This window comes from Ochlerotatus camptorhynchus, unplaced genomic scaffold, assembly GCF_037179485.1.
Source record: "Ochlerotatus camptorhynchus isolate MF236.1 unplaced genomic scaffold, CSIRO-AGI_Acam_v1.1 ptg000330l, whole genome shotgun sequence".
Lineage (NCBI taxonomy): Eukaryota > Metazoa > Arthropoda > Insecta > Diptera > Culicidae > Ochlerotatus > Ochlerotatus camptorhynchus.
In genome coordinates this window covers 13228052-13254402 of record NW_027040818.1, presented here as the reverse complement: position 1 = coordinate 13254402, position 26351 = coordinate 13228052, and the positions used below count along the sequence as shown (strand labels likewise).

General features: G+C 38.4%; 1 protein-coding gene across 2 annotated transcripts in view; it reads left to right on the top strand.

The window, feature by feature from the left end:
- Positions 1-26351, top strand: part of yki (Transcriptional coactivator yki) — a 139618-nt gene that overhangs the window by 93813 nt on the left and 19454 nt on the right. The window lies entirely within an intron of this gene.

Sequence of the window (26351 nt, the reverse complement as noted above, 5' to 3'; positions counted from 1 at the left end):
TAGAATCTTCTTCTGTAGCTTCTTTTAGAATCTTCTTCAAAATCTGATTTTAGAATCCTCTTTAAAATCTTCTTTAGAATTTTCTTTAGAGGCTTCTTTTAGAATCTTCTTTAGATGCTTCTTTCAGAATCTTCTTCAGAACCTACTTTTAGAATCTTCTAGGAAAGCTTCTTTAGTATTTTCTTGCGAAGCTTCTTAAGAATCTTCTTTAGAAGCTTCTTTTAGAACTTTCTTTAGAAGCTTCTTTTAGAATCTTTTTGAGAAGCATCTTTTTGAATTTTCTCCATAAGCTTCTTTTAGAATCTTTTAGAATCTTCTTTAGAAGTTTCTTCTAGAATCCTCTTTAGAATCTTCTTTTAGAATCTTCTTTTAAAATCTTCTTCAGAAGCTTCTTTTAAAGGCTTCTTTAAAAGCTTTTTTTAGAAACTTCCTTTAGAATCTTTTTAAGAAACTGCCTTTAGAATCTTCTATAAACGATACTTTTAGAATTATGTTTAGAAGCTTTTCTAGAAGCTTCTTTTAGAATCTTTTTTTTTTTAATCTTCTTAAGAAACATCTTCTAGAATTTTCTTTAGAAGCTTCCTTTAGCATATTCTTTTAGAATCTTCTTCAGAAGCTACTTTTAGAATCTTCGCTAGAAGCTTCTTTAAAAACTTTTTCAGAAGCTTCTTTTCAAATCTTCTTCAATAGCTTCTTTTAGAATCTTCTCCAAAACCTGATTTTAGAATCCTCTTTAAAATCTTCTTTAGAAGCTTCTTTTAAGTTTCTTTAAAATTTTCTTTAGAAGCTTCTTTTAGAACCTTCTTTAGATGCTTCTTTTAGAATCTTCTTCAGAACCTGCTTTTAGAGTCTTCTTGAGAAGCTTTTTTATAATCTTCTTTATAAGCTTATTTTAGAATTTTCTTTGGAAGTTTCTTTTAGAATCTTATTTAGAAGCTTTTTTTATAATCTTCTGAAGAAGCTTCTTTTGGAATCTTCTTCAGAAACTTCTTTAAGAATCTTTTAGTATTTTCTTCAGAAGCTTCTCTTAGAATTTTCCTTTAGAATCTTCTTTTAAAATCTTCTTTAGAAGCTTATTTTAAAATCTTCTTCAGAAGATTCTTTTATAGGCGTATTTAAATTTAGAGACTTTTTTAAAGGATACCTTTCTAGAAGTTTCTTTTATAATCTTCTTGAGAAACATCTTCTATAATTTTCTTTAGGAGCTTCGTTTAGCATCTTCTTTTAGAATCTTCTTCAGAAGCTACTTTTAGAATCTTCAGTAGAAGCTTCTTTAAAATCTTTTTCAGAAGCTTCTTTTAAAATCTTATTTAGACGCTTCTTTTAGAATCTTCTTCGGTAGCTTCTTTTAGAATCTTCTTCAAAACATGATTTTAGAATCCTCTTTAGAAGCTTTTTTTTATTTCTTTTAAAATTTTCTTTAGAAGCTTCTTTCAGAATCTTCTTTAGATGCTTCTTTTAGAATCTTCTTCAGAACTTGCTTTTAGAATCTTCTTGAGATGCTTCTTTATAATTTTCTTTAGAAGCTTCTTTTAGAATCTTCTTTAGTTGCTTATTATAGAATCTTCTTTAAGAATCTTTTAGTATTTTCTTCAGAAGCTTCTTTTAGAATCTTTTAGTATTTTCTTCAGAAACTACTTTTAGAATTTTTTTTAGAATCTTCTTTTATAATCTTCTTTAGATGCTTTTTTTAGAATCTTCTTCAGAACCTGCTTTTATAATCTTCTTGAGAAGCTTCTTTAGAATCTTCTTTTAGAATTTTCTTTAGAAGTTTCTTTTAGAATCTTCTTTAGAAGCTTCTTTTAGAATCTTCTTTAGAAGCTTATTTTAGAATCTTCTGTAGAAGCTCCTTTTAGAATCTTCTTGAGAAGCATCTTTTAGAATTTTCTTCAGAAGCTTAGTTAGAATTTTCTTTTAGAATCTTATTTTAAATCTTCTTTAGAAGCTTCGATTAAAATCTTCTTTAGAAACTTTTTTTTTAATCTTCAGAAGCTTATTTTAAATGCTTCTTTAAAAGCTTCTTTTAGAAACTAATTTTAGAAGCTTTTTCAGAAGCTGCTTTTAGAATCTTCTTTAAAAGATATTTTTAGAATTATGTTTAGAAGCTTTTCTAGAAGCTTCTTTTAGAATCTTCATTAGAAGCTTCTTGTAGAATCTTCTTTAGAAAATTCTTTTAGAATCTTCTTAAGAAGCATCTTCCAGAATTTTATTTAGAAGCTTCGTTTAACATCTTCTTTTAGAATCATCTTCAGAAACTGCTGTTAGAATCTTCGTTAGAAGCTTCTTTAAAATCTTTTTCCGAAGCTTCTTTTTAAATCTTATTTAGACGCTTCTTTTATAATCTTCTTCAGTAGCTTCTTTTAGAATATTCTTCAAAACCTGATTTTAGAATCCTCTTTAAAATATTTAGAATTTTCTTTAGAAGATTCTTTAAGAATCTTCTTTAGATGCTTCTTTTAGAATCTTCTTCAGAACCTGCTTTTAGAATCTTCTTGAGAAGCTTCTTTAGAATCTTCTTTAAGAGCTTCTTTTAGAATCTTCTTTAGAAGTTTCTTTAGAATCTTCTCAAGAAGCATCTTCCACAATTTTCTTTAGAAGCTTCGTTTAGCATCTTCTTTTAGAATCATCTTCAGAAGCTGCTTTTAGAATCTTCGTTAGAAGCTGCTTTAAAATCTTTTTCAGAAGCTTCTTTTCAAATCTTATTTAGACGCTTCTTTTATAATCTTCTTCAGTAGCTTCTTTTAGAATATTCTTCAAAACTTGATTTTAAAATCCTCTTTAAAATATTTAGAATTTTCTTTAGAAGATTCTTTTAGAATCTTCTTTAGATGTTTCTTTTAGAATCTTCTTGGGAAGCTTCTTTAGAATCTTCTTTAAAAGCTTTTTGCAGAATGTTCTTTAGAAGCTTCTTTTAGAAGTTTCTTTTATTACCTGTTTTAGAATCTTCTCTTAAAATCTTATTTTATTTAGAAGCTTGCTCATCGCTCTGCTCCTCTGACTAAAAAAAAACACGAGCAGGACAGTAAGGCTGGCAATTATCCACGGCCCTTACAAATTTAAAAGAAAATAGTATGGACAATTGTCTACGCATGTGGAGGGGGGAAGGTCAAGAATCTCAAAAAACTGTCGACGTAGTTAATAAACAGCCCCTTATCAGTTCCTTAAACATTAATTAAGATGTATGTTCTCATCGGAGCTCGTTGGAAATCTCTGAAGCTCTCTGAACATCTCCGAAATCTGAAGTTCGCAGATGCTGTCTCTCAAGCACTTTTAAGATCTTCAAAATCCGCCCAACCAGTCTGTGGTTCGTCGAGCCTCTCAGAAGTTCTCCAAGCATCACATCTTTCCATTATCTCCCTGGTTCTCTCGGAAGTTCTCTGAGAACTTCAGAGAAGCTAAGTGTTCTCCAGAGAAATCATGAATTTCAAAGAAGATCAGTTGATCTGAGAGCAGGCTTGCTGAAACTCATCAAACTCACTGGGGGTTTTAAAACACTCTTATCCTGCGAGATTAGTCAGCCCTCACCTCGAGTGAGTGGTGGCAGGAATATGGAAGAAGTAAACAAAAACTCCTCGAAAGAGAGAGAGGGAGAGTGAACTTCAGCGAGAGGATGATTTGACGTGAGGTGCGCTTTTCGAGACTCCGGATGACTTTTTCGTTCGACGCAAGAAGCTCATAGTTCACCCAGAGTGAGAGTAAAGCTGGGTTTAGACTAGGCAAGTCAAATGATCAGCTCAGTTGAATTCAATTGGCTTGAAAAGTTGAGCCTGGTTCAACTTTTTTCAATTCAAGTGAGTTGATCAAGTCAGTTGAATGGCATGGTTTACACGTTCAATTCGCGTTCATGTCAGTTGAATTCAACTGACTGGTTCAATTGACTGCCCTGTCTAAACCCAGCTTAAGAGCGTGTGATAGAAAACATGAACATGAATGGCAGCAAACCTCACTCTCATTTTATGCCCCTTCGCTCACACGCTCTGAAGCTCAGTGGAATGATTTGGCAGTAGGAATTCTACTCCTCAGAAAAATCCTACGCTCGGCTAATTTCAAACTCGCGATCGAGGCTCCATCAAGCCTGTTTGAGAGATATTTAGAAAAATTCAGTGAAACGCGGGGACCGGTATTGTAGTTTATGGAATATCAAAAGGGATCAGCGATGTTTTGCAGAACTTAAGAGATGTTTAGGAGCTTAAGGAAGACTTTTCGGAGACGATTAAGGGAACCTCAGGGAAGCTGAGGGTCTGTTTTTGTGAGAAGAAAATAAACCACAGTAGTTTAAGTTTCTTCAGAAAAGTTAAGAGAACTTAAAAATTATTGGGAAATCTTGATAATCTTTTGGAAACTTGTATTAAGATTGGGAAACCTCAGAGAAAGTAGTAGAAATTCCAGGAAATTTATGGAGCATCAGAAAATTTCAGGGCACTTAAGAGTTGTTGAACCTCATAAAAATTAAGGAATTTTAAGAAACCATAGGGCATTTTGGGCTTGTTCAGGAAATTCTGGAGACGTTCAAGGAAAACTCATATTCGTATACGACTCAATGTGGCATTCCGGCTCAATGTGGGCCCATACATAAATTCAGCAATCGACTAAATTTCCAATAGCGACCAAAAATATACATTAGTACCGTCCCAATGACGCGTTCATCTAGATAAAATTAATAAATAGCAGATTTCTAGCTATCTTAGATCCATAGGCCAATATTAGAGCCATCCCCTATCTCTCCATTTGTGCTCTAATGAAACTTCCGGTGGAAGTTGAAAAAGGCTTTCCGGAGAAGACGAAAGAAACTTTCTGGGGAAGTTCCGACGAAAAATCGAAAGAAGGAAGTCAGAAGAAGGTTAGAAGACACTTCCCCAGGAAGCCCTAGAAACCCCAAGGGAAGGATCTTAAGAGGGAATTAGGAAGAAACCCACAGGGCAAGTTGGACGAAATTTCCGGGATAAATAGAAGAAACTTCGAGAATCGTTAAATGAAATATCCGGGGGAGGTCGGAAAATTACTGATAGAGGTAGAAATAATTTACCAAGGGACATTTTGAGAGAAGTGCGGACTTCTGTAAGGAACTTACGGGGTAAATTGGAAGAGGTTTTCTGGAGAAAGTTGGAAGAAACTTCCCGGAGTAGTCGTTAGAATCTTTCCAACATCCTAACTTGAAGTCGGTGAAATTTTCCTGGGAGAAACTCCCGTTGGGATTTTGGATGAGTCGTCCGGGAAAGTTAGATAAGTAAAATTAAGTGAGTTAAACTAATTCAAATAAACATTCTCATGAGCTTCGTAGAACAGTAGAAACGATTTTCAAAGCGGGGGCTGACAAAATCGGGTCATCGCTGTATTAGCAGCTTCATTCTGCGGGCATGACCTACAGGCACGTTCCCTCGTTAGTGTCATCCTGAGATAGGTCGGAGCTATCGTCAGCAATATAAATCACGCGCGCGAAGCGATTCGGGCTCATTAGCGAAATCGTACTTGGCGCGTAATCAGTTGTCAACTCGAAAATATTGTCGCCTGAATTGCTCGGTTGAGTATGGTCCGTGTACATGGACATTGACGTCATTCAGAGTGGTCAATAATGAAACGAGGCACTCGATTGAATCTCAAACGACCATAAACCCGTATCGATTAACTTGGTCTCTACACTCCACTACCACGCAACTATCAATCAAGCCCATTATGAATCAGCACCTGACCTATGACGGCTGCGACAGTTGTAGGACTGATAGCGTGTACAAGTAGAAACTAATCGCAAGGAAGTCCAGGGGTCAATTCGTAATCTCCGGCTATGATTGCCGCCATCATCAGCCAGCAGTGGTGTCGATTATCAGTTTGAATTGCATTTCCCAACGACGACGATCGACCGACGACGACGAAGACGAAGCCGGCGGATGCCGACGACGAAAACAAACCCTTTGACGGTCGGTCTCCAATCAGCGAAACCGATAAGACCGCGCTGTAAGCACAGGCAGACTCTCTTGAGTCACAACACAACAAAACTGGGCAGTATTTAGTGGGGGGGGGGGGGGTAGATCTTTGTTTATTTGTTTAACGAAAACTTGGTCACTCGATATCAAGCAGGCAACGAAGAACGGAAGAAGCCATCAACGCCTTTCGTCAGTTGTTGTTGCATTCATGAATGGCATTTTTATCAATCGAACCTCGTAAAACTTATTCTGTTTACTCGCAACTGGCAGGCACTATCAAAAAGTAAACTAACGTACACGGTGTGAGGCGTTCATTCATAAATATTCAGTTTGGATTTTTTTTTGTTTTCTTGGGGATTGCGTTTCAGAACAACCAATCACAGGATGGACGATTCTCTACACAGCAAAAAATTAATTTTAATATTACATCCAAGAGGATGCACTTCAATCATGTCGAAAATCTCATGTAATTTTTATAACCACGAAAATAAACAAATGCAGTAAAAGCAGCGTAATGTCAGTTAATGCACTATATTAATGATAATTTTGTCACACCATATTTTCGACACGATTGAAGTGCATCCACTTTGATGTGATATTAAAATTAATTTTTACTGTGTAAAGTTTTGCTGATATTCAAACTCTGTAATGCAGGAAGTCATTCCGAAATTATGCAGGAATGGTGAACCTTGGACTACCGACAACAAATCTTGCCGGTCGTAGATATTCGACCTGGACATCAGCCAGAACTCTGCTGGACGCTACTGACGTTAACCTTTCTTTGGGGAATGAGACTGCTAGCGACGTAGTTTACAGCCGGGAAAGAACTCAGAGTTCCCGTATTTATCTATTTTCAAGCCGTAGAGCAACAACTGCAATGAGTTTGCCATGTAGGAAGGACTCCATAGCACATCCGAATTTGCGATAATATATCACCTCAAGGAACGACAAGTTCTGTATGACCTAGTGAATTAAATGCTCGCCGACATTTCCTAGAATCTCCTCAGGATTTTTTTGAAAATATCTTTAAAATTCAATTCTTTTAGAACTACAGGGCTGTTACAAGATCTTTAAAACTTGATCCGCGAAATCCGCGATTTCTCAAAAGAAATCCGCGACTTCAAATACTTATCCGCGACGGATAAAAAACTGTTTTCATTGCTTGTAAATACCATTTGTACATGGTATTTCAAGCTTATTGCTTATAGCATATTAGTTGTTTGCTTGCTCTCAACTTAGTGTTCAACATTTTAATCGAGATTTCTATGCCTGTGCAATCATATACCCAAGGAAGTTGAGAAATCTTCCATCCCGAAGAATTCACGGGAATCGAAGCCAGCTTCCTCCAGCATAGACTTACTTCGTAGTTCAAAAAAAAAATTAAATTCTGAATTCCGAGGATAGCTCTAGCAACATCTTGAGGATCATTTCCAAGGAATTCTGAGGATTATCCCAAAAATATTCCGGTGTAAATTTTTAGAAAATTTAAAAGAGATTTCCAAGGAAATTATGAGGAGCATTTCAAAGAATTAATGGAAATTCTGAGCAGGACTAAAAATAAACTCCTATGCGAATTTCAAGAGAATACTAAGGAGAACTTCAAATGATTTTTTTCAGGTAATTGCTAGAATAATTAATAAAATTAGGAGCATTGCAGAGTGAATTCAGGGAGTGTTCTGCAGAAGATTTTCAAGTGTATTGTGGGGGAAATTATTAAAGAATTCAATTTTTCCACAATTGGACACAGAAAAGGTCAAGAAGATATGAAGGGGGGATTAGGGAGCAGATTAGGGAACGTGAGAAGTTTTCAAGTTCCAAAACTAGCAAACATATTTGAAACGTCGAACTTTGAAATTTAAGGTAGCGAGCTAGAAATATATCAAATATCTAAGACTTCATTCTTCTAATGCTCGGATTTTGCAACTTTGAAATGTTTCTGGATTTCATGGTGACCAGTGGATTCCGATTAGCAATTTTCCGGTTTTTCCCGATGTTTACCCGTAAATTTGAAAACCGAAAGGATCACTAGGTAAAATAAGTCATTACTAAGACAGCAGCATTTTTCTTGAGACGAATTCGAACCTGTGTTCGAATTCTTCAAAATTCGATAGTCGAACTTCCTTGAAGCGCAAAAAACAGGATTTTATTATAATATTCTCAAACATTTCCTTTTCCATCTTTTCTCAGCGTTTATTTTAGAATTCTTCTAAAATAAGATTGAGATTCTCTCTGAGAGTCCATAAAAAATTATTTATAACAGTCTACAAATTAAACAGCTTTTCTAGGAATTTGCTGAAGATTACTGCTGAAATTCTACTCAAAATTAGCTTTTATTCTCATTTGAATTCCCAAACAATTCACTTCAGAAAAATTGAAATTTTGTTCAGAATTATCTTGAACTTCTCTTCTAAGTTCTTCTGCAATTTTGCTTTGAAGTTTCCTTAAGATTATCTAGAAATTCATTTCTTGATGCCCTTGGAATTAGCTACGAAGTTTTCTTAAAATTATCATCAGAATTTCTTTGCAATTTTAAGCTTAAATTAGTTATACTTGGTATTTTTCACGGATCCTAGGATCCTCTTCACAATTGATTTGGAATTTTCCACTGAGCTATTTTAAAATTTAAAGTGAAGTGACACAAGTGTAAACAAGTGACATGGAGTTAAAAGTTCGATCCAAAACTCCCATTGATTTTCTCTGAAAAACCCCTGGTGTTATCCATTCAAAATTATTCTCTATATTCCTTCCATTAAAAATCTAGTCTAGTTCAAGAATCTTGAGAATTTTTAAAGATCCAAAATCTTATTTTTGAAAAAAAAAAATCAAGTAAATGGGGGTTATTTCGAGAGTGGAAGTGACTTTTCTCGCTTCACTAATGACGAATGTCACTTCGACTCTCGGAACAACCTCCATTTTTTCCCCGATTTGTCATCGAAATTCGTGGGTTTTTCCCGGTTTTCCCGATTTCTCGGTTCACTGCTTTGATAGTTTATGAGATCTTAGACTTAAGGATATTTTGTCTTCTTTATTATTGAGATTTTCAGCCAGTTGGCTAGTTCATCTCATACTTCAGTAAATGTTAAACTTCAACTTTTGGTGGTTTTGATTGTACATTTGATTTCTTAAAACTAATCTCATGTCTTGAAATCGTTTGTGGAAATAAAGTAGTTGTAGTAACAAAAATAACATATTTTTTACGCAAAAATCTCAGGAAAGTTAATTTAGCAAATTTCATCTTCATCGACATTCTCTTTTGTTAATAACTCAGATGCAAAAATTTTTCCTGTTGTATTTAACGTTGAGGACGCTAGATGAGAACCTCTTTAATCAAACTATGGGGTAAAAATAGCGCAAAATCTATTTGTATAGCAGTGGTTATCCAAAGAGAAAGTCGATGAAGAGAATCGATCAAAACAGATAGCACCTTTTGAAATGTTCATCGAGAATTCACAAGAGAAGATGACGAAGCCCAAATATTTTCAAATAATATTGGTAGATAAGAGATAAATAATTAATATTGACGGCAAGATTTGTGATGGTTCTGAAACAAACTGATTTGTTCCAAGTTCTCAACATCAGGTAGGGTAACTTTGACATAAAGTTATTTTAACTGTCATAATACTGAACCTGCAAAATACGTGTCGATGCTGTGACACAGCACACCCGTCTCGATACCGTGAAGCGAGCAATTGCAACTCACTTGCAATATTACATTTAAATTAAATACTGCATTTCCAGATTTCAATTCCAATATAAAAGTTTAAAGTGTAAGCATCTGAGTCATGCTGTACTGGTAATGGTAATGGTTCAAATCCGCTACAAATCCGCAGAAACCACGAAATCCACGAAATTCGCGAATTCCGCGCCAGTTGTAACAGCCCTGGAATTATCCCATGGAATGCTTCTAGAAGTTATTTGTATTCTCTTCACAGTTACAGAATAACTTTGGAATTATCCTCAAAGTTCGATTCCCCTGGAATTCCTTTCGGCATTTCCTTGGAACTATCCTTAGTTATTCCCGCATAGAACTTCTATGAAACTTTCCTCATAATTTTGCAATAAATCTTTAAGGTTCCTCGCAGAATTTTCTAAGAATTCCCGTAGAGCTGTCTTGAATACTTCTCAGAACTCTTTTGTAAATATCATCAGCATTGAAATCCTTTAGAATTCTTTTGGAAATATCCCATAGGATTCTCCTAGCAATTCATTGTATTCACTTCAGAATTTCGTTGGACCGTTGCATTTCGGAATTCCTTATACATTCTCTTGAGATCCTCCTTAGAATTCTAGTCTGGTCTTTCTCTCTACTTCAAGTCCGAAAACCTTGCATAGAAATGCATAGAATTGTGTTTTTTTATTTGAGATTCAGGAAATGTTTTAACATCAATGTTTCTATTAGTCCCTGAATCCTAAAAAATGTTCAAATTTGAATGTTTGACTTTATTGCTCGACGTCTACAATCTAAAAAGAAATCCTCAATCATAAAATAAAATATCCTAGTTCCACATACTCCCAGAATACAAAAATAAGACATTCGAAGCCAAGAACAAAGTCCGAATATCTTAAGGACAAGGATGATAGCATCCACAAATGGCCGTTGTCATGGCTGAATTTGCAAGTAACCATAGGCACGTTATTTCGCCTTTTTCACTACATACAGCTGAACAACGGCTATACCAATGTTTGTAAGTTCTGATTAGGCTCGTATAAGTTAGAAAGGACTACTTATTCGGCTTATTGGTTACTTGAGTTGCCTTGCAAAAATCAGCCATGATATTGGTCATTTGTGGATTCCATCAATCTTGTTTAAGGGGAAGCTTACCATCCCGAAAAAAAAAACTACGTTTTGATCTTTCTATATCAAAAATAAATAAAAAATCAGAAAGAGGTAGTCGATGTAGAGAATCGATCTCCACCAGTTTCAAAATAACTGTCACCAAAAAAAAGTACGCAGCCAGTACACGCTTATTTTAATTGATTTAAAAGTTGGAAATTTTTAGCCTCTATCACACTAACGGTAGTCGTGTGCCTTAAGGAGAAAGTCTACCGGAACCGGGTTCAATGCATTCGATTGGACGTGGACTCCCAATTTGCACTGAGAAGACAAATCTTCCGCAATCAAAACGGAATCAAGCAGCCCAATTCAAGAACTTTCCCGTTAAAACCAAACTCAACCTTGTCCTACATCGGACTTCCGATTTCCCGTGCCCATATCTTCGATCAATGCAACGCAAAGAGCACCAAAGCAACACAAATGGACAACCACTGGCGACGACTTTCGTAATTATTGCTCAAACGTCGTCGTCGTCGTCGTCGCCATCGCCAGTTGTGGCTGGTTGTTTCTCCTACACCCAATGAGTGTTGCAGCACTTCAGGTACGAAGACGGAACGCGACGGAAGATAACTGCACTTGTTTGATGTACCCATTATCATCGTCGTCGTCGTCGTCACACGAACGAGGCAGACGCCATCGCCATTACCGTTGCGTTTTGTAATGCCTTTCAAGCAAGTGTATGTGTCACCGTAAAACAATCAGCCGCCGAGTTCCAAGAACTGGATCTTCCACGCAGGCACCTGACTGACTTTGCGCTGATAAACACAAAGACCTGCCGGATGGCCCTGACTGACCCGTTCTCAATCAAAACATACACCACACCCTTTTCCTACTGATGGTGGATATTTTGGTTCGTGAGGAAATCGTAAATTTCGCTTCGGTCATCATCGACTTGGGCGGTACGCTCGGTTCGATCTTCAGTAGCCGAGGGCGCTAATAAGAGCACCAGCTAAGTAAACAACCGAGTTATAGTGGGCAGAGAACAGCTACTGAACGAGCTCGGAGCGGAGTAAACATGGCTTTCCTGATCTGGCAGTCGGTCTGGTGTGGGATAATTTATTTTATCAAGACACACACAACCCCCTGTACCAATTTGAAAATTCGAAACAAGCGGGTCTCTCTTCTAGAAATAGCTTGTTTCCTTGCTGTATTGGGAAAGCGGATTGACCATAAACACGATCACCCTCGCAGATCAGTGGTGATCGTCGTCGTGACGAAGCTAATCATGACGACGTCGATGATGGGCGATCAATGATTATCGTTTTTTTTTTCAGAGCAGAGCGCCTCTACTAGGCAAAAGTTCGAGAGCACTGGGCAGCGTGATGACGTGTGCCATCATTACTTCTTTATCGATGTGGATTTGTGTACTGACTAGTAATCAACGACGGAACGAGAGAGAGTGGCAGGGAGAGAGAGAGAAAGGTTGAAGCAGTTAAGTTAGTTCCCTGCAGTGGTATGGGTTTAGAGATAGCGCTGTGAGAGCACGAGAATTTCATATGTCCGATGTCCGGTTGTCGGTTGCATTACAAAAACAACAACAACAACAAGAAAGATCACTGAGCATGAGAAAAAGAGCGGAACAGAGATAGAGAGCTGTATTAACACAACATGTAGGACTATGGCTAGACCACAACCAAGCAAACAGAGGGAGCACGAAATTATGAATGAAATGGTTCAATTACAACTTCATTGATGATTTTCGTTGACGATGAGGAGGGTTAGGATTGGGAACGGTTGTTGCTACTACGACGAAGACGACGAGTATTTGGTACATATTACTATCTATGGAAAGAGCCTTGGCCGTAGAAATAGCGTTGAAGTTTTGTTTCGCTTGTGTGAGATCATTTGTTTGCAGGTACTCTATGGCATCTGTTAATTGTTTGCTTTTACCTCAATTTGCCTGCGTGTTTAAATCCCACTTTTGGAAATAATCAAATTGATACTGCACGTGTCGTGCAGTAAAGTGCCACGCACATTAATCCGGTTGGGATACGCAATGTATGACTTATTTGACTGTTAACCCATGGGTTCATCTGTAAAATTGGCTGTGGCACTTATTTAAATCAAGTAAGTTTGTAATTTCGACGGAAAAATCAAGACACTGATCTCTTTGAGTGCTCTAAATTGAGCAGAAGCGATCTGTGATCAGTATCGAAATCTTAAAAAAATAGAAAGCTTTAACCGTCACCGAACAATTAAAGAAAACTCGAAGAATAACCGATTTTCTTGGAACAAACCGTAATGCACCTAAATCCAGACACTTGGTCCGTAAATTCGGACACTTTTTAAAGTTGATTATCGATGCGTACTATGCCCAAAATACCAGGTACATTTTAACGTGACTTTATGTCATAGTTCAGAATCATTCCACATGTTTATTATGTAGCAAAGTAAATGTAATAATTAATTAAAAATTAAATACCCGCATTAACGGACCGTCCAGTATTCGCAGTATTACGGTAGTCAATTGTTAATGAGATAACTACAAACATTAAATTGAGATGTTTTTTGTATGAATTTTAATTCAGTGTATTCCTCCCATAACGGTAAGTTCCATCGTGGATAATACGCCAATCTTGAATTATCCTTGATTTTGCTAAGGACCATTCAGTATTACCCTCAATTTTAATCTCGGATATAACTTTAATACGCCGATTTCGGCGTATTAGAGAGAATCTCGGAATCTAGAACGCAGCCAAAACAAAATCTGCTCTCACCGCTCTCACACACACATATATGCACGAGCATCAAATGTAATTTTTCTTTTTATGTTTGCGGAATCTGACCGCAGTTCCCAGAGATTTTGTTACGGCTTGGTCCCAATCGGAACATTCTTCCGCGGGTCGGATGCATTATTTTTCATCATCTTCATCGGCTGCACCGAATAAATTCGAAAAATTTATACACATATTATTCGGGAGGAAGAGCAAGTTATTGAAAGTATCGGCAAGGCTATGAAATCCCACAACGGACTTTTTCGCATCATACTATTGATCCATGTTTGCCAAGAAACTTGTTGCCTTTTCGGGATATATTATGCTGCTCCTTCTGGATGAATTTCTCCTGGGACGTACTATGATCATCTCGTCGGAAGTACTGTGAATTTATAGTAGGTAGTTCTCGGAATTTATCGTCAGTAGTTCTCTGCATTTTTCGTCGAAAGTTCTCTGTAAAGGGTGTCCACGATGAAATTGCCACACACAAAATTGATTCGCAAAATTCGAGTTTTCATCCGATTGCCATCAAATTTTCAGGGATTGAGAAATAACTATTAAACTTCATTTTACCATTTTACTTGTATTTTATTTACAGTCCATACGCAAATGCCCGCACCTTGGCGTTAAACCCGGCCATAAGATTCTGCACAACCTGTGAATCAACCGTTTTTTGCATGTAAACCCATACTTTCTTCAGTTCCTCGACTGTCTTCACTACCTTAGGTCGTTTAAGAAGGTGCTGCTTCATAATCGCCCAGTACTTCTCGATGGGGTGGAGCTCCGGAGTGTTGGGAGGGTTGAACATTTTCGGCACAAAATTGACCTTATTGTCCGCATACCACTTCAGCACGTCCTTGGAGTAGTGGCATGAGGCCAAATCCGGCCAGGAGATTGTTGGGACGTTGTGGGCCTTCAGGAGAGGAAGCAGCCGCTTCTGGAGGCACTCTTTTATGTACACCTGTCCGTTCATCATGTCCTGGGTCACGAAAGGTGCACTCCGCTTTCCGCACGTGCAGATGGCTTGCCAAACCAGGAATTTCTTCGCAAATTTGGACATCTTCTGTGTGCGGACATGCTCCGGAACGCTGAACTTATCCTTGGCCGTGAAAAACAGGTTACCGGGGATCTGTTTGAAGTCGGCCTTCACATATGTTTCGTCGTCCATGATGCAGCATTCAACTTTCGTCAGCATGTTGAGGTACAACTTCCTGGCACGGGTTTTGGCGGACTTGTTCTGCTTCTCGTCGCGATTAGGGGCCTTTTGTACCTTGAACGTTCGAAGCCCAGCCTTAGTTTTGGTCTTCTGGACAAAACTTCGGCTTAGGTGCAGCTTCTTAGCCACATCCCTAACGGAGGCATTCGGATTTCGGTTGAAGGCCCCAACTACGCGGTTGTGATTTTTGGTGTTGTACGGAATACTTTTTCCTTCACTTCTGGGCTTCCGATCGGTGGTCAACCGTTCCTCGAACCGCTTAATCACTCGCGACACCGTGGAATTCGCGATTCCCAACGTTTTAGCGATGGAACGATGCGAGAGATCCTTGTTCTCGTGATGAATGCGCAAGATTTTATCACGCACGAGCTATTCTTTCGACTCCATTTCCGCGAGTTTTGATCACAGGACTTTAAAACTTGCAGGATGTAAATAATGCACTATGAACTAAATCCACCCAAATTTTCATTAAATTCTACCCAACGGTTAAAAAGTTAGACCAATTTCATAGTGTGGCAATTTCATCGTGGACACCCTTTACTTCTCCTTGTAAGTTCTTTGAATTTCTCGTTGGAGATTCTGTGAATTTCTCTTCGGAAGTTCTCTGAGCTTCTCGTTGGAAATTTTGTGAAGCTCTCATCGGAAGTTTTTTTGAATTTTTCGTCGGCTGTTCGCAGAACTTCTCCTCGGAACATCTCTAAACATCTCCTCGGATGTTCACTGAATTTCTCCTCGGAATATCTTTGATCTTCTCGCCGAAAGTTCTCTGATCGTCTCCTCGCAAGTTCTATGATGAACCTCTCCTTGACAGTTCTCTGAAATTCTCATCTAAAGTCCTCTGAATTATTCGTCAGAACCCGGTTAGATATACCTAGAATATCTCAGTCATACAAAATTATGACCTTGATATCAAAATATGATATGCCTAGAGGTAAAATATCAAAAACTAATATCTGAAATGTGTGGCTTCGTTCCAATAGCAAATTTAACAATTACGATATTAAATTAATAACAAAGTACTAAAGTTTAGATATTTGTATGATATGCAAATATCAGCATCTGTTTTTAAAATGGTATTCGGCATGCTATATTTTGATATTGTTTCTTGATATTTTACCTCTTATGTAATGCTAATCCATATCAACTCTAGATATCAATAGTAGATCTCTGCACTTCTTGTTGGAAATTCTCTAAGCTTCTCTGTTGTCGGAACTTCTCTTTAGAAGATCTCTGAACTTATCGTTGGAAGTTCTCTAAACTTTACGTCGGAACTTCAAGGAAGCTTTGTGAACATCTTGTCGGAAGTTCTCTGAACTTCTCGGCGGAAAATCTCTGTCGGAAGTTCTGTGTACCTCTTGTTGGAAGTTCTCAAAACTTCTAGATGGAAGTTCGCTAAACTTCTGGTTGGAATTTCAGAGATCTTTAATGAAGTTCTGCGAACGTCAGCGAAATTGAATGAAGTTCTGTAAAGTTTTCGCCGGAAGTTCTGGAAACTTTACTTCGAAAATTCTGTGAACTTTTCGTCGGAAGTCCTCTGAAGTTCGCGTCTGTAGTTCTATGAACTTTTCATCGGAAGTTCAATGAACATTCGGTTGGGAATTCCCTGAACTTGTCGTTGAAAGATATCTAAACTTCTCGACGGAAATACTCTAAATTGCTCGTCGGAGCTTCGGGGGCCACCCTTAGCTCAGTCGGTAAAGGCGCAGCTACAAAGCAAGACCATGCTGGAGGTGACTGGGTTCGATTCCCGGTCCGGTCTAGGAATTTTTCGGGTTGGAAAATTTCTCGACTTCCCTGGGCATAGAGTATGATTGTACTTGCCACACAATTATACTAATGCAAAAATGGTACAGCCACGGAAGCGCTCAATTAATAACTGTGGAAGTGCATCTAGAACACTAAGTTGAGAGCACGCAATAAGCTTGAAATGCGAAGAAGAAGAAGAAGCTTCAGGGATCTTTAATGATGTTCTGTGCACTTCAGGGAAGTTCTTTAAAATTTTCTTCAAAAGTTCTGTGAACTTCTTATCGAAAGTTCTCTGAACCTCTCGTCGCAAGATCGCTGAACTTGTTGGAATGCTTGTGAACAGTGGTGGACAAAACTTTGAACAAAGAGATGCACGCCTAACCTTTTTCACATTTATATCGCTGTGAAACAACCAATTGTAACCAGGTCGTATTTCTAATCTAATCTAATCTAATACCAACACAGCCAGTTCTTGAAAGCATCCTGGAAAATGATGGATATACCTCCATAATTTTTCTTGTCTATTTGATATATGTTTCACATTAAAGATGCGTCACACATATCAAAAGGACCAGGCCTACTGTGCAGCATTTAAGGGACAAGATGATTCAGAAAACATCGGGCCTGTTTAAATCGAAGATTTAAACAAGATGGTTCAGAATCCAATAAATGGATGAAACGTTGATATCTCGTACCGTACGTTCCGACTTTGGTAATTATATGATTGGTTGGTCGTTGGAAGCATCAAAGCTAGAAAGGTTAAGTGATGCTCCATTTTCTTCTGACGGTTGGGGCATGAGCACTAACTCTTGTCCTAGCCTTTTATGACGTATGGATATAGCGCCATTACTCGCTTTCTGAAAAGAGAAGAGGGAAAGGAAAAGGAGAAGGACAAAGGGGACTAAGAGAAAAGGATTATGTAAACTCTATGAACATAAACAATATTTTTGATTTGAAATACACAATATAGAAATGCATAACGGCGGTGGTCACTACCCGAGTCTTGTCACTATTATCAAGTCATAAGCACTAAAATGTAATACTTTGATTACTGAAAAATCCTGATTCCCTAGTTTGAAGTTGTCACGACTAGGGTTCGGTGGTAGATCTTATACCAGTAACGCACCACAAAAAGGTGATCTCCCAATGTTACTGGTTTGAAAAGATAAAAATTTACAAAATGGAACGAACTCACCAAGTTTAGCCAATTGAACCTGAATGCTGCGTGACATGTGTTGATGTAGAAGTCCAAATTGTAGACAAAGCTTGACGAAGATCAACATGAACTAGTCCGGTTTATGGTAGTGTCGATTTGAAATAAACAAATCAGGCATAACATTTGATAACGGCACAAAAGCATTTGTAAACAAACCTTCTAAGGCCCTCCACACGCGAACCAAAGTACGCCCACGCAAACCAACAACATCATCGGAAAGGGGCAACTATCACCTTTCCGAAAGTGGTATTGGTTTGCGTGGGCGTACTTTGGTACGCATGTAAAGGGCCTTAGAAAGTTTGATTACAAATGCTTTTGTGCCGTTATCAAATGTTATGCCTGAAATGATGTATGTAGTTGATTTTTGATCGTGGCCAATAGTCAGGTTCAACGAATGATGGTACTAATTGTGGGACGTCTCGTGGAGGTTCTACTTGGCTTCGGAACAGCTTCTCAGTGGCAAATAATAGGGATTGAGGAACTAGAAATTGTCTCCTGGGCCTGGTTTTGGCCAGATCAGCAACCGATCATAGATAAAAAAAAACTCCCCCAATTGTAACCAGTTCGTATTTGTAGCTCATCTGGTTAAGATGTTATACTTAATTATATTAAAGATAAATCGTCCAGCTCAAACCTTTGTCGGGGTAAGTGGTGGGATCATCATCACCATCAAGTTCAGACAACTTCGCTATATAGATAATCTCTCTCTTAATAATGAAACAGTATTACTTTATTAGGTGGCGCCTCTCCTGCGCACTCTTCAACGAGACCCAGTGATTTGTCGACCTGTCCAAAATGCTCACCCTTAAGTCCACGAAAAAACTAACAAGTCCGATATCATATTCGCGATTCGTTGGAACGTGATCCTTGAGCAATCCGCAATACAGCATCTCCGAAATAATCTTCTTACACGACGTTACAAAGAAAGCATCATCGTCTTTGAATGCATTCTGTATGTTTGTCTTCAACACTGAACTGGCTTTGTTGAACAAGATAGAAGTGGGTTATTCGAAGACGGCTTCCAACGTCAACGGCAGATCCTAAATCAGCAATGAGCAGAATATCTGGACCAAAAATTTAAATAGGCGGAGCAACCAAACGTAAGAAATGGCGCAAATTTCACGTGAATCGAAACACATCCACACAATCTTACACCAACATCTGAAAGAACAATGTTCCTTTATCGAATGGCATGGTAAGTTTGCCTAGGTGTGTTTTTATTCTTGAGAAATTAGCGTTTGTATCCATTGATTATGTTTGGATACTCCGCCTATTTCAATTGTTGGTCTAGTACTCATCTTCCACCTGCACTGAATACACTCACACCTTGAAATTCTTTACTATACGCGAGAGAATGGCTGCGTGCTTTCTATGTTTTATCCTCTCTTGGTGCTTACCGAATGGGTATTAAAATTTAATCTAGATTTTTGAAAATCTGAATTAAATCGCGTATTATTCTCCATGCAGCTTAAGGCTTGTACTCGAAAAAATGCACCATTTTTATCCGTGTGTAACTTTTTTATCCGTGGGTAAAAATTGATGAAAATCTGGGTATAACTAGTTTGGAGTGAATCCGACTGCGACCATGAGATGGATCGGAAGACAACTGGGAATCACCCATACAACTGTGTCTCGGGTGGTAAAATCGTTTAAGGAGTCCCAGACGACCGAGCGGCGGGCTGAAAGTGGAAGAAAATCGAAGACAGCCGACCCTGTGAAGGCCCGGAAGGTGTTGGATTATTTCAAGCGTAATCCGAACCTTTCGATTCGCGACGCGGCTCTGAAGGCAAAGTGTTCCGCCTGGTTCGTTCAGCAAACCATGAAACGAGCTAGACTTCGTGTATTCAAGGTCCGGAAGGCACCGAACCGGCGTGATCAACAAAACACGGCAGCCAAATCCCGCGCAAGGAAGCTGTATCGAGAGTGGTTAACGAAACCGATGTGTGTGGTTATGGGCGACGAAACCTACATCAAGGCAGACGCAAAGCAGATACTGGGGCTGGAGTTCTACGTTGCCAAATCACGGTTTGATGTTCCGGAAGACATAAGGAAGAAAAAAGTGGACAAATTCGCCAAAAAATACTTGCTCTGGCTTTAGAGATGAACTAGCCTATGGCTAATAATCTCTTAAAATAGAAATTAAAAAAAAACTTGCTCTGGCAGGCCATATGCCAATGCGGTAAACTGAGTAAGCCGTACATCACAATGGGTACCATCAACAGCGAAATTTACCGCACTGAGTGCCTCCAGAAGCGTCTGTTGCCCTTCCTGCGGTCCCACGGAGGCAAAACATTATTTTGGCCGCATCATGCCATTACGCGCGATCGACGTTGGATTGGTACAGAGACAATTACGTTGTTTTGTACCAAAAACCGCCAACAAATTTGGGGGAAATTCACCAGAGATTCGTCCGGTGGAAAGATTTTAGGCCATTATGAAGACCAAAGTTCGAAAATCGTCCAAGGTGTTTAAGAACGAGCTGGAGTTGAAGAAAGAATGGTTGAAAGTGACCAAAAAGGTCGGCCCCACCATTGCACAAAATGTAATGAGGGGTCTTAAGGGAAAGGTGCGGGCTTTCAGCGATGGAAAGGAAATTGAATAAAGTAATTATGCCGAAACATAATCCATATGTCAGGCATAACATTTGATAACGACACAAAAGCAATTGTAAACAAACTTTCTAATGCCCTTTACACGCGAACCAAAGTACGCCCACGCAAACCAATACCACTTTCGGAAAGGTGATATTTGCCCTTATCCGATGATGTTGTTGGTTTGCGTGGGCGTACTTTGGTTCGCGTGTAAAGGGCTTTAGAAAGTTTGTTTACAAATGCTTTTGTGCCGTTATCAAATGTTATGCTTGATGTATTAGTTCATTCCCTGAAAGTTTCAAGAAAATCCGACTTAAAATAAATTTTTGGCGAACACTTTTGTCTGGTGCATTTTTTTTCGAGTACAGGCCTTACTGCCATCAGTGTTTCAACAAAACGAACGCAGCCAGTACACTCTACCATAAAAAGACTTAAAAGAGATTTTTTTTTGCTCCAAAGGTCACCTTCAGCAGGTGGTCCAAAGTAATAATAACGATGTCAACATTTTAAAAGGGGCGAAATCACTTTTGTAAACAATGGCTTTATTCGTCGATTTCTCGCGAATAAAAGCTTACAGATGCAAAATAACGACACCATCAGCTAGATGAGCGACACCTCTACCAGCTTTCATCGTTAATTTGCGATAAATCGGTGGTTGAATAAATTTGGGATGTAAGAAAATTTCCAAGATTGCTTTCGACAGTTGTGTATAGTCTTAGAATACGACATATTTTTGAGATTTGTTAATTCTAAAAATGTTTATAATCCGTTTTTTTTATCTGGGGTTGAGAATTTTCAAAGCTTTGGAACTTGAAAGAACTTGCAACAGGTTTCAAAAATTTCAGGATTTTTTTTATAGAATTCTGCCAAGAAAACCTACGGAAATTTGAGGTAAATTTGAAAGGAATTAAACTGTTCATCCAAAGGAAATATTTAGGAGGATACATTAAAACGCCGAGCGAAAAATTCTAAGGGAGCTCCGTCCAGAATTCAAAATTTTGATATATAGTCCTAAGAAAATCTGAGATGAATTCCAAGATATTTCCGGGGAGAAGAAAGGAAGTTCTGAATTGAATTCACAGGTTATTCTCAAGGGACTTGTATTTGAATCAGGGCTCTAAAATGAATTCTTATTTTGTTTCGCAACATTTCTATAACGCCTAGCTAGACTATCAGCACGAAATGAAAATGAAAAAGAAGCACGCTTTGAACGAAAACCTGGCTGTAGATAAAGTGATTTTCAAACCTTGGCTAAATCATCTCTGCATGATGTCAAGTAAAATCAAAGAATTAGAAATTAACCATCCTGTTGAGTAAACTGAGCTGTACATACTTGAAATGCGCTTTAACTCTTTCAGTCTAAATTTTTTCTAACGCATAATTTAAGGAGAATGCTTTTTTTTATAGAATACGGCTATTTAAGTACAAATACCTAATAATATTGGGAAGATTTTGTTTATGTTCTAGGACATCCACATTATTCTGTAGTTCAGATCAAATGATCTACCATATCAACCATGACTTATGCTATGCCCTTAATAACAAATCATCTCCAAACAAGTTCAAATAGATTATGCGCATCATTTACGTTTCAATTCCATGTGTATAAGACGTTGTAAGTTCTTCTAATTATCCAGAAGTTCAGCCGATATGATCTACTGAATCCAAACATGTTCATAGAGTTTTTGCGCATCACTTATAATCTTGAGAATATACCTCAATATGAGGTGCTCAAGATTCTCTAAATTATCATGGAGTTCAGATAAAATGATCTACCCGATCAACTATGCCTGATACAAGGCCCTTAGCTACGAACCAGTTCCAAACAGGTTTATAGAGATTATGCACATCATTTACGTTTCAATTCCATGGATATAAGAAGTTCTAGATTCTCCAAATTGTCCTGTTTTTTAGATCACTTGATCTCCTGGATCAACCAAGGCCGGTACGATTCCCTCAGCGACGACACCTGCCCAAACATGTTCACAGGATTTTTGCGCATCGCTTATAATCTATTCTGCGGTATCTAAGAGGCTCAGGGATCTCCAAATTATACTGGAGTTTAGCTCAAATGATCTACCGGATCAACAAAGACCACTGTTAACCACTACGCCGGGGTCGCCCCCAACTAAGGGCATTGAATTAGTCATTGTTGATCGGGTAGATGATTTGAACTGAACTCCGGGATAATTTAGAGAACCAAGAGCATCGTATAGACATCAACATAGATTATAAGTGACGCGCAAAAACTCTACGAACATGTTTGGGCAGGTGTCGTCACTGAGGGAATCGTGCAGGCCGTGATTGATCCAGTAGATCAAATAGTCTGAACTCCAGGACAATTTGAAACACCTAGAACATCTTATTCATTGAAACGTAAATGATGTGCATAATCTCAATGGAATTGGAATTGTTTCGTAACTAAGGGTTTTGTATCAGTCATGGTTGATCTAGTTGATCATTTGATCTGGTAGATCACTTGATTGAAACACAAGGGTGATTTGAAGATTCTTTAGCATTTTATATAGTTCAACATGGATTATAAGTGATGCTTAAAAATCCTATGAACATGTCTGTTTTCAAATAGGCTGATCTCCTGGACTGTTTGGAGAACCTAAAACAACGTATACACATGGAATTGAAACTTAAATGATGTGCATAATATCTATGAACTTGTTTGGAGTTGTTTCGAAGCTTAGGGCATTGTATCAGTAATTATTGATCCGGTAGATCATTTGTTCTGAATTCCAGGATAGTTTGGAGAACCTTGAGCGCTGCATACATCAAAATATATTATAAGGGATGTGAAACATCTCAATGAACATGTTTGAGTAGGTTTCGTGACTGAGGACATCGCACAGGCCTTGGTTGATCCAGTAGATCAAATAGTCTGAACTCCTGGACAATCTGGGATACTTAGAACGTGTTACAACCAGTGTTGGAAAAGTTCGCGATATTTAACGAAGTTCACCATGGGAAAAGTTCGCGAGTCATAGTGAGTTATCGCGAACTTTTCCATCACTGGTTACAACTAAGCAAATTCATCTAGAATTGTCAAATTGGGTTTAATTAACATGACAGTGCATGATCCGTTGCTAAAGATATCGTCGCTGTCCAGATTTAAGTCTATGTTAACATAATACCTTCATAAGGTTTTGAAGATCTAGGTCTTTGAGTTTGGCTATAAACTGGTGCTTTCATATTTTTCCTGTAGAACTACAACTTTGCTGAAAAATGTAGCAATCTATTACTTTTGGTTTTATGCAACCAATCATAGCGCGTAGCTCGAAAGGGTTAAGTCGGAACTTCGAAAATTTGTCCAAATCAGAGATCTTCAAAAAAGTTCAGGGACCTAACATATGTGTTTTCCATACGTTTTGGATCTTTTTTTTTCTTAGTTCAGCGTTCTAAATGCTTCAGTGCAGCGGTTCTCAAACTACCAACAAACTCAACCTTTCGATGAATGGGACCCACATTGAGAATTTCCATACACTAGCAATCCACCAATATTGATATTGAAGAGTATGACCAAAATTACCATAAGACACAAACAAAAGTAGTAGGGTCTGTGCCTAGGGGCACGAACGCAAGCTTGACGTAGGACCGCTAGTGGACTAGGCCTAGAACAAATATGTTGAGTCTTTAGTTCTCTCATTCTGTATTTGAATTGGTGGCCCTGAAAAGGGTCGTTTGTTTGTTAGTTGTTGGCCCTGAAAAGGGCCTTTTGTTTTTCAAATGGTGGCCCTGAAAAGGACCGTTTGTTGTTTTTTCCTGGTGTCCATCGAAAGGGTTGTTGAAGTTATTGCTATTGTATTTGCTTCAGTGGATTAAGAACTAACACGAAATGCATAAACGTGCTACCAATTGACGTCGGCGGGAATGTTTAGGGCTGGATGATTTACGCAAGTTGATTCTCTCACGGACACTCAATGACCCAAAACTGATAGTGATTTTCCGAACACTGCTATTGGCACTGGTTGATGATTCTTTGCTGTTATTTCTCTCCATGGTTCAAAAATATTTCAATTTTGTGAACCTGTTTTACCCACCATCTAGGGATCATAAAAACAAATTTTCAAGGTGATTATTGTAGTCAAACTCAGCAACGTTTGAAGGATGTCGTTACCGTTGGTAATGCTTCTCATTCCGATGTCCACGTCCACTTTCTGGGTCTTTGAAATTAGTTGTGACGACTGTCCCCTAATGCTAATGGAATTGCAACTGATCACGTTTAATGAATTACAGACTGTTTTATACTTCCACAATAGTTAATTAGGCCCCTCCCTTTTGGAATATTTTTACTCAGAGCGTTCCTAGTTGCTTGCAAGTAGGTATATGGCAGCATTCACACCAGACCAAGACGTGCTCCGCTCCGACCAGCATTGAATTGGATTGTTGTGAAAGAACAACTAGCACTACTTGACTCTTTCACACCAGGTATGTGGGTACATTCGTCGTCGTTTTCGTATTGGTGCGATGCGTGCTGTTCCACTCATACGTCGTATCCAACGCTTATCCGTCCGTTGCTCGAAAGTAAATGACGAAGAAAACGATTTGGCAAGCGTTTATATTACCGCTGCTTGTCTCCTCCCTTCCATTCTTTGGTGAAATGGTGAGCGGTCAACCGAGCGGTGAGCTCGCTCATGTGAGTATGCGCAATGTGTCGTGTGCTCGGTTTGCGCTCTATCGTTACGTCCGTGTTTGGGATTTTTCGTTACATGTCTGAATTTGGATTTATTTTTTTTAATGTGGCCCCCGGTATAGAAATTAAAAACGTAGTCCTTCGTCATAAAACCCTACAAAAATGGCCTTTAAACGTCGAAATAATCACTAAAATTTCACCACGATTAAACAAAATTGTAATAGCTAATGCCAAAGTATTTTACAAACGCCAAAATTACAAAATATATGTACACAAAGAACATAAAAACGCGAAAATTGTAGTCGTGGAATTAGCGGGAGCACCCCTCGACCATTCAGGCGGTTTGTGTGTGCCACGAAGTGACGATTCGATTTCCGTTCCAGCCGGAACTTTTCGAAAAAAAATAGCTTTACTGGTTTGCTGGATGTTGACAAACAAACGTAACACTTTAGATAAATTTTAGTTAAAAATATCATCACGGAACTCACTAACGACATCTCGCGAGCTAATTTTCGCGGAAAAAAAGCTTGCTTGCCAGGTCTCAAACAATGTTACATACTGTCTGTTTTTCTGTGGTTAAATGTTCAGTCTGGTTGAGGACGGTGTCGCTTACAAGAAAAGAAAAAGTCACTTTACCGGATTCAGAACAAAACTAAAAATATTGCTTACTTTGTTTTAAGAATAGATTTGATGTCCTATTGAAGGTTGAACACGAAAAAATCCAGACTTGAAAATCTTGTTACGGTTTAAAAATGCGTTTTATTTTTCATAGTTCAATGTAACAGCTATGCATTAGTAGGTATTATGCTTATTGTAAGACCATTGTTTCAGTCTTCCTTCTTACCATAGCCCCCTTCATCTTTTGCACGAGCGCTGTTCCCACTTGTTTGACTGCCAAATTCCATTCCGCTTGAAATCTTCTTCTTCTTCTTCTTCTTTTCTTTATTTAACGTCGGTCTCTGTTCCGCAATCTAGTGCCAATCACCGACGGACATCGATTGCAATCCATTGACGGCAATCGAATGTGCAGGAAGGCAGCTTCTACACCTGCGTAGGATATCACATCCATTCAACACACATGGGCCGGGACCAACGGCTTTACTTCCCTTCAGAAGGAAGACGTGACCAGAGATTTTTATGCCTCAGAAACCGACCTCGGCTGGGCTTGAACCCAGACCCATAGAAATCCTTCTGGTCAATTTCAGTTCCACCTTTTTTCTTCAGTATGTGTTAAATAATTGGTAAATTTGCTTGGTTTATTGTCCCAGAAGTAACGAAAATTTCACTTTTCAGCCCACAACTGCAGATTGCTTACCAGACAAGGAGGTTTTTTGGAATTTCGACTAATTTTTGATTTTAAATTCTACCGGGCACTCCGGTCAACCGAGGTGTAAAATTCCTGCCCAGGATTTCCACGACGTACTTGATCCGGTGAAGCCATGATGTAAACAAATGAACTTATCCTGACAAC